The sequence below is a fragment of the Sinocyclocheilus rhinocerous genome, unplaced genomic scaffold (assembly GCF_001515625.1).
Source record: "Sinocyclocheilus rhinocerous isolate Xijiao unplaced genomic scaffold, SAMN03320098_v1.1 scaffold3108, whole genome shotgun sequence".
NCBI lineage: Eukaryota > Metazoa > Chordata > Actinopteri > Cypriniformes > Cyprinidae > Sinocyclocheilus > Sinocyclocheilus rhinocerous.
This window is the reverse complement of record NW_015660016.1, coordinates 185,446-193,016: the sequence shown is the minus strand read 5'-3', so window position 1 is coordinate 193,016 and position 7,571 is coordinate 185,446.

The window sequence follows — 7,571 nt, the reverse complement described above, 5'->3', positions numbered from 1 at the left end:
TACATGCTTGCGAAGGGTTGATGTCGAGATTTTATAAACTGCTAGTTTGGTCTCCCTAGGCAAACACAGCTTACACTGCATAATAGAGCATAAATATGGCCAGGGGTTCACTTAATTTCCTTCGAGTTCGAGTTCGACTTCAACGGAATACGACGGGGTTTCGTTTTCAGCTGGGTCGAGTGCACCATAATGCCTGTCTTGTCCTTCTGCATCTTTCTTGTGATTTTAGTGCCTGTTTGCTCTCCTGCCCATTACTGCAGTAGTTTCCAGGGAGCGATTTTTATTAATTTTTTTTACTCAGCAATTAATGTGTTTTAAAATGTAGCGAAGTACAATGCTTCAAACAAGATATACTTAAATAAAAGTAAAATTACAGATTTTAAAAATGACTTTAAAAAGTAGAAGTACACAAAAAAGCTACTCAATTACAGTAACGCGAGTAAAAGTAATTCGTTACTTTTCACCTCTGCATAAGATGGCAATAGATAAGATGACATTATACAAGGTTTCAGTCATTATTCAAAATAGTAAAAAGCTAGGACAGGAGTATAATAAGAGAACAGAAAAAGTGAAGGCATAATTTTTTTTATAATTTATTTTTTTTATTATTATTATTGGAGGCAGTTAGATGCTCAAGGAAGAGATGCGTTTTCAGTTGTTTCTTGAATGTTGTGAGGGATTTGGCTGTTTGGATGGAGTTGGGTAGGTCATTCCACGATGAAAGAAAACATCCTTGAGAGTAATTTTGTTCCTCTCTGAGATGGGACCACGAGCCGCCGCTAATTTACCGACTGCAGGCTTCTGAAGGAGGGTGCAGAGCCTGTGGCGGTTCTGTAGGCAAGCACCAATGTTTTGAACTTGATGCGAGCCACGACTGGAAGCCAGTGCAGAGAGATGAGAAGCGGTGTGACATGAGCACTCTTGGGCTAATTTAAAACAAGACATGCTGCTGCATTCTGAATCATTGAGGTCTGATTGCACTTGTAAGACCAATAAACTGCGATTGAACCGAATCATTTAAACGGTTGATTCATTCAGGAATGAAACACCGTCATTGCTCAAAGACGCAAAACTGTGCTATGGTGGCTGTTTGAAATGATTTTTGTTGTCGAAATAGAGCAAAAACAGGCAATATGGTGTCTAAAACACAAGCCTCTTAATTAACTTATTGTTTATTGAACTGTTGTGAAAAAAATCTATATGTAATCATGCTGAATTTTGGAGGGAAAAATAGTTGTTTCTTGAATGTTGTGAGGGATTTGGCTGTTTGGATGGAGTTGGGTAGGTCATTCCACGATGAAAGAAAACATCCTTGAGAGTAATTTTGTTCCTCTCTGAGATGGGACCACGAGCCGCCGCTAATTTACCGACTGCAGGCTTCTGAAGGAGGGTGCAGAGCCTGTGGCGGTTCTGTAGGCAAGCACCAATGTTTTGAACTTGATGCGAGCCACGACTGGAAGCCAGTGCAGAGAGATGAGAAGCGGTGTGACATGAGCACTCTTGGGCTAATTTAAAACAAGACATGCTGCTGCATTCTGAATCATTGAGGTCTGATTGCACTTGTAAGACCAATAAATGACAAGGGCCTGGACGATAAGCTGTGTTGCATGCTCTGTTAGGAGGGCCTGACTTTCCTGATGTTGTGTAGTGCAAACCTGCATTTTCGTGCTGTTTTTGCAGTGTGATCAGCTGATCATCAAGGATCACCCCAAGATTCCTGGCCAAACTTGATGGGATTATAGTTGATGAGCCCAGTTGGAGGGTGAACTGGTGCTGTACTGATGGAGTGGATGGGAAGATGAGAAGTTCTGTCTTTGCCAGGTTGAGCTGGAGGTGATGCTCTTTCATCCATGCAGAGATGTCTGTCAGGTTGAAATGAGAGGTAGAACTGCGTGCCATCAGCATAGCAATGATAGTAAAAACCATACACCTTATGATGGGTCCCAGTGATGTAGTGTATATAGAGAAAAGGTGACAGAGTTGACACATCAGGTTGTGAAACAGAAAAAAAGGGAAAATAATTATATATTTATAATTATACTTGCTGAAATAATCAGTTCCCATGGTGCCAACAGTGTCAGACTCACCTGGCACTATGAGACCATCTTTAAACCTTCTACTGCTAGCAGGGCTATTTTTAACCCTCTAGATAAATTCTCCTTCAGGGCTACAAGGAAGGACCTTGTACAATCGGTACTACAAGAAAAGTCTTACTTTTGTATTGTTTCCTATAGTATTTTTTTTCTGTCAGTCAGACAAATGAGCACATGCACTCTAGCTATTGCAGGATATCGCAAGACAGTAAGTTCGTGGACGCTTAAAAATAGAAGGGTATTGCATTAGATAATAAAATATCAAACCAAGTGGCATGTACATAACATAAAAGAAAAATAGTCTAACCAAGCAAACAGTTAAAAAAGGTACTGTTTAAAAGAATATATTGCTAAAGCAAAGAATGAATGTGTTTGCAGTGTTTGTTACAGAGGGTAAGAAAGTTTTAATGCTTTGATAAAAGGTTTCGCCTATGGATTGTATGTACCAACATGCAAGACAAATATTTTTTTTTTTCAGCGACAACAAAAAATTAAAACAATTAAAAAAATGTTTGCATGCAAGCAAATACGGTGTCTCAAGATGCATTAACAGATCTGACGTCCAAGACCATCCAATGATGTTTAATGTCAAACCTGCACTGATGAAATGAGAAAAGTTTTGCAACCAAAACAGGTCACAATGACCTGAAGGTGAAAAAAAAAAAAAACTCTCCCTTTAATTCTGTTATGAATCCTGTCCCTGCTGTTCCTCCCGCTCACCATCAGCGGTCTCTATCAGCGGTCTTCTCACCCCGGACTCCATCTCCCATAACCCTCTGCCCTGGAACTTATTATGGACACACATTTTCCCATTAGGAGGACTTTTTAAACTGCACCCTCTCACACACTCTTTGCTGAGTCTTGTTTAGCTGTAATCGGACAATTCAAAGCGCTACCTTCTTTCTTGTTTGTCTTGCCTTGCCTTGCATTGCCTTGCTTAGTTTTGATCTTGGACTGTTTCATGTTTTTAAATTTTTTTTTGATTGTTTGCTGCCTTCCGGACCTTTACCTCTTTATTGGATTACTCTTTTGTTTTGCCCTTGGACATTATTGTTTGCTGGTGATTTGACCTTGCCTGTTTTGACTATACTCTTTTAATAAAGCCTGCACCTACTCTGTTGTCACTCTCCACGTTACAAATTCAATCTCAACTGGCAGCCTTATTAGCTTTTCCCTTTGCTCAGTACTACCCTCGACCCTCAACACACCCCATCAAATCCAAATAATCCTTTTTGCAAAGAAAAGGGATCAGTTAAAGTGAAAAGCTGGGATTATTGACAGGAGAATAGGATAGGGGGATTTTTAAGAGTACAACAAGCCATAATATCCTGAAAAACATGGAGGTTTTGATGGGTGCTCTACAGATGTAATGGAAAACATCCATTCTACAGAGGAAATAAAGCTATGAGAACCACTGTGATATGTAATTCAGCTAACAAAGCCCCTTTTCCACAGCTTGTGTGAGAGACAGATATGATGCACACGAGAACAATGTGATCTCCACACATTTCCCTCAACTATCCCTTTTGTAGCATTACTGAGAATCAAAAGGAAGGAGAAATCAGTTTTAAAAATCAGGGGGTTACTGGGGTTCAATGTGAAATCCAATAAAAATGTAAACGGATAATTTAAGGGCACTAACCTGCCCCGCCAACCATTGTGTGCTGAATGACTTATCAGCTGGCTTGAAATGTTTGATTGAAAATGGCCTTCAGTATTTTTACCCAGAGCTGGACTCGGGCCCAATTTAATCTAGCGTACCCACAGTAATTACGTGAAGATCCTCTTAGGACTCATACGTGCGTGTGTGCTGGTATAATGGATGGACCCTCATCACAGAGGCAGTGTGGGTAAATTAGACCATTCCCCTCGTGCTCTCATCCTCTACACAGAGAGAGAGAGAAAAAACATTTTGTCAGTGTTTGCTAAATGTGCATTATGATTCCTAGAACAGGAACATTTTTAAAAGTCCTCCGTTTTGCTGTGCAAATCTCACTGAATCAATACTCTCCATCAACAGGCAAGGTTCAGAAGCGTCTTGATATTAACCTAAAGTGACAGGAAACTGATATGAGGACAGCAGGCTCCCAAGGTCATTACTTTACCACTTCCTTCTTCAGCGAGTTGACATATGTTTTGAGGTCAGCCTGTCAGAAAGAAAAAAAATGCAACTGAGAACTGATGCACTCTCACTTGATTTGACATGAATGCAGAACACCTAACATTTTTATTTATTTATTTATTTTGATGGACTGCCAATAAGTTATTCAAATGTTTAAAAAATAAAAATATATTAAATGTTATTTAAGATTCATGTTTTTGAAAGAAGTTTCTTATGATTATCGATGCGGCATTATTTTGATCAAAATACTATAAAAAAAAGCCTTTTAACATCATTACTCCAGTCTTCAGTGTCACATGATTCTTCAGAATTAATTATGGTTGGCTGCTCAAGAAACATTTCTTAATATTATCAAAATTAAGAACTGTGCTTCTTTTTTTTTTTTTTTTTTTTTGTGGAAAACATACTTTTATATCTGGAAAGTTCAAAAGAACAGCATATATTTGAAATAGATCTATATATAATCTATTATCTCCATATCTATATATATATATATATATATATATATATATATACACACACACACACACATGCACACACACACACAATACTTAATTAACAATTTACATGTCTTTACTGTCACTTTTCATCAATTTGAAGCATCCTTTCTAAATAAAACTACTTTTATCAGTATTTTTGTCTTCAACAGTACAGATAAATATTTTAAACATTCAGCCTTGTTTTCAGAAAAAGTGAACTGGTCTGGAATTTATCAAAGTGTTTTATCTGTTACATTGGAGAAGTTTAGTCCTACCTTTACATGATGAATCAGGGCAGAATCTACTATAGAGTTAAATAAATTCATTTTAAAAAATGACAAAGCATAATGGAAACATATGCTGTATAAACAGACTCTCTAAGTTTTCCTGTTTTGTTGAATCATGGCCCTTTGTTGTCGCTGAAAGACTGTTCTTGATGCTGAAAAAAAAAGAAGAAGAAATGACATAGCCTTTCACATTCCTAAGCTGAATCTTTAGATAGACCTTTAGATAAATACATAAAGAGCTAACCTTTTGTTTTCAAAAGCACATTGTGTGGGAAGCTTGGCTCATGGGCTGTGTAAATGCACCGATTTCTGTTTTATGAAGTTGGCTGAAGTTCTCTTGCTTTCAGAGCTAGTGATTATCAGATATTCCTCATGTGCCTGGAGCTCAGCGCATCGGCTCCCAGCAATATCCTCTTTGCTTTGATGTGAAGGTTGTTCTTTCTCCATCTCCTCTGTTTGCATTTCAGTCCCTGAATCCAACATCAGAAAACATGTTGAATATGTGCATGCCTGTGGGCTTTACAACTCGTGTGGAAATAGTCCAACGATTTGAATGATCCAAATGGAAATCACTTAGATTAGTCTCGCAATTGTGATCAAATGTGCAATTAAAAGATAAAACCAATAAGATAAATATAGAATCTCATTTCTCACCTCCTTCTGTAATGTAATGGGTTGAGGAGGTATTTTTGGAGATGTAGTTACAAAAATTGCTATTTCAAATCAGCTAGTGTGGTTCCGTGCATTAAACTGAGAGAGTGCTGGCACTTTTGATATGCCTCAGCATTTTTAAAATATCCCTTGCTTGAGCGGCATACACATTTCTCCTGGCAAACATCACCCTGATGATGTGTAATCTCTCACTGTCTCCTTCCCATCATGCACTCTGTCAAAGAAGATCATTCACACAGTCAGACACTGAAAATCCTGATGAAAATGAAGGTTTGGTTCATCGTTCAAAATTAATATTGCACACTGAATGTTGTTAGAAATTAAGTTAAAATGCAATTAAATAGTGTACAAATGTATTCAAATATACACTGCATGGTCAAAAGAATGTGAACACCCCATTTTAATTATTTGTTTTTGTTTTGGCACCTTATTTTTATTAATTATTATTATTATTATTATTATTATTATTATTATTATCACACTTTTAAATTTGTTTGGTGATAATGACCAGCTAACTGTACATTATCCCTAACTTATGCAATTCAAATTATGGATAAAAATAAAAGTAAAAGTAAAACAATGCAAAGACCTGAGAGATCTATTTAGCTTCGGATAGTTGTAACAAAGAGCACCTACTCTGCTTGTACATCTCTATCCATTCAGCAGGGGGAGCCAATGAGCCATATTTTTCAATGCACAACTGGAACAAGGACAAACTTCTGTACAATACAAAATTATGCTTTTTGTTTCCGTCACACCATTGTGCTGCTCTCTTCGGTTATTTATTGAAAGCTTATTATTATCACACTTTTAAATTTGTTTGGTGATAATGACCAGCTAACTGTACATTATCCCTAACTTATGCAATTCAAATTATGGATAAAAATAAAAGTAAAAGTAAAACAATGCAAAGACCTGAGAGATCTATTTAGCTTCGGATAGTTGTAACAAAGAGCACCTACTCTGCTTGTACATCTCTATCCATTCAGCAGGGGGAGCCAATGAGCCATATTTTTCAATGCACAACTGGAACAAGGACAAACTTCTGTACAATACAAAATTATGCTTTTTGTTTCCGTCACACCATTGTGCTGCTCTCTTCGGTTATTTATTGAAAGCAAGGACATTAAGATGCAAGGAGAGCTCTCACAACTCGACGACCCTTGCGGAGACACCCACACTGCTGTTCCTACGCACAAACACTATGCTAACCAACAATAGGCTGAAGAGAGGAAGAATGAATAGCAAATAAGAGAAACAAATTCAGAGCGTTTGTGTTTTTTTTTCAGGCCTGTTCTCTTTGACAAATTTATTAAACAAGGTAGCAGTAAGTGGAAGTGTTAGTGCAAGTTTACACACTGATACACGTCTCAGATGAACACACTCTGGTTGCTTTACAGGAAGGCTTCTCTCAGCATAGGCATCGTGAGGAGATAACAGAGTTCCCGCCACAGATATCACAGTTCCTGCCACAGCATTTTTGGGACATTTGAACCATTATGTAGCCTCCTGAGGCAGATTCTGATTCATGGCAAACTGAAAACACCTGATGCTGAAAGAGAACAGTTTCTGCCTTTGTAGAGACAGGTAGAGACCGGCTCCTCATAAAGCTGCAAATGGTGTATTTATATCACATAAAAGCTCTGAAGCCTCTTGTGAAGCATAGAGACAGGCAGGTATCGGGTCTGTGGTGGAAGAAAAGCAGACCTCTGATTAAAAAAAAATCAGAAGAGACACTCAGCAAGCATCATATACTTTGTAAAGCATTCAGTTATAACATTTTGAGATTTTTACTGTGCATAAAAAAATACATTCAGTATTTAGTATTTACTTACAGTAATGAATTAGGCTGAAGGAACATTTTCATATTTTGTAATCTTGGTTCATTCATTCACTCATTCATTAAAAAAAAAAAAAA